The 1,968-nt window shown below is 63.8% G+C and overlaps 1 non-coding gene across 1 annotated transcript; it reads left to right on the plus strand.

Annotated features, from left to right (window-relative positions):
• Nucleotides 1-1,564: 1,564 nt before the first annotated feature.
• Nucleotides 1,565-1,671, plus strand: LOC147698456 (U6 spliceosomal RNA). The gene has a single exon (XR_015299517.1). It is a non-coding gene; the product is annotated as a U6 spliceosomal RNA (small nuclear RNA).
• Nucleotides 1,672-1,968: the final 297 nt, after the last annotated feature.

Genomic DNA, 1,968 nt, shown 5'->3' on the forward strand with positions numbered 1-1,968 from the left:
TACTTAGTGTTTCATGCCTTTTTAGGGCTTGCATTTCCCTCTTCCGGCGGCGGGGGTTGTTCCCGGGGTTTCTCTGGGTGCGTTCTCTACGTATGTCTCCGGACTCCCTTCCTCTACCTGCGTCCGTTGTGAGGGGCGTTGTGGAGGTGGGCTTTGTCACCTTTTCCGCTCTGGTGGCCGCGAGGCTGGCTCGGCCGTCTGGTCTGGCTGCGTCCTTGTCGGCGGTGACGGCGTTTTCGGCGTATGGCCTTCTCTGGCTGTCTCCGGTCTTTTCAATTGGGGTCCGCTCCCCTGGGCGCGGCCTTCCTTCGGACCCCTCGTCCGCCTGTGGGTGGAGGCGTCCCGCCCTTGCATGGGTGGGGTCCTTCGGCCATTCCACCCGGATTTCAGGGTGTTGGTCTTCACGAGGTGCGTTCAGGTTTTGGCTCCCGGGCCCGAGTTTCGGCTTTTCCGGTCTCGTACTGATACTGCCGCTCCATTTTTCGCCCCTAGATCCTGGCTTTCGGCCCTCTCACTCCTGGGGGTCCCCTGGGGGGGGGGAGGGGGCTGTCGCCTCCGTTACGTCCCGTCTTGGGCCGTGGCTGTCGCGGTTCTTGGGCTCTTCGGGCTGGCTGGCCGGTGTCCGGTCTTGCTGGTCTTGCGGACTTTCCGCGGGGTCCCTCCTTCCCGACGGGTTCGGATGCCTACTCCTTCCCTTGTCTATTCTGAGGGGTTTTCGGGGACCATGGGTTGGCCTGTGAGGCCTGACTGCGAGTGGGGGTTCCCACTCTCGGTTGCGGGTGCCTCTGTTGGGCTTGCCTTTTGGCCCGTGGGTTGGACCGGTGCTCATGAACCGCCTGGTGGATCTTCTTCGCCGGGAGGGAGTCTTGGTGTTCCCTGTCTGGACATGTGATACATCCCGGCCTCGTCTTTTTCGTGGGTGAGGCGTCACGTCAGGCGGTGTCTCTCCTCCGTCGGCTCCCTGCTCTATGTGCGGTGGTCCCTTCGGTTCCCGTCTCAGGCTTGTCCTCCTTCGGGGGTCATGTGCCTGGACCCGGTACTTCCCTCTGGGTCAGTCAGGGGGGGCCGTCCTTTGGCGCCGGGTCGTTTGGGGGTCGTTGGGATCTCCTGCGGTCGCGCAGCTCCTCGTGCTTCGGGGGTTGCTGGCAGTCCTCCTGGCCTGCCGCCTTTTGCACCTGTGCTTCGATGTCCCCATGTATTGGTCGGGTCAGTCGACCTGATGGTGTCGGTTTCGCCGGTCCTGTCCCTTCGGGCCATCTTTACCCCGGGGTCCGGCTCTGTGGCGGCGGATCGACTGAGTCGGATCTTCCTTCGTTGCCTTGTCTCGCCCTGACCCCGGTGGTGTTTCGGCGCCTGGTGCCTCGGCTCGGTCTGCCTCCGGTGGATATGTTCATGGACGGGGACTCGGCCCTCCTGCCCAGGTTCTGCTCTCTCCTCCCGGGCCCGGGTGGATGCCCTGTCTTTCGCTGGACCTTTTTCGGTCTGCTGTACGCGTTTCCCCCGTTCCCCCGGTTGCCAGTGGTCCTCTGCTGGGTTCGCTTGGGCAGGACCGGGGTGCTCCTGGGTGCTCGCTTCGGCGGCACATGTACTGGGAGTGGTACGATGCTGAGAAGTTTGGCTTGGCCCCCGCGCTGGGATGTCACGCGTATTCGTTCAGCGTTCCATGTTTTGGTTCCCGGCGGGGTCCGCCGCAGCTGATACCCTCTCCTTGTGCGAGCAGACGGTTCCGGCCTGCTGGCCGTTCCCGGTTCGTCCTGTTCCGTGGTTGGGTCCCCCGCTCCCGGAGTCGGTGTTGAGCCGGCTCTTTCTGCGGGCCTGTCTCCTTCTGCAGGCCTGATTCTTGAGCGGATGACGCTACTGGCTCGGGGTTGTTCTTCTGGGGTTGTGGTTTGGCTGCTGGGCTCCCGCAGGTATTCCACTTTCTCCTCCTGTGCCCGGCACTGGGATTCCTTCTCGCGTTGGGGCGGT

Source organism: Lissotriton vulgaris, chromosome 8, assembly GCF_964263255.1.
Source record: "Lissotriton vulgaris chromosome 8, aLisVul1.2, whole genome shotgun sequence".
Classification (NCBI taxonomy): Eukaryota; Metazoa; Chordata; class Amphibia; order Caudata; family Salamandridae; genus Lissotriton; species Lissotriton vulgaris.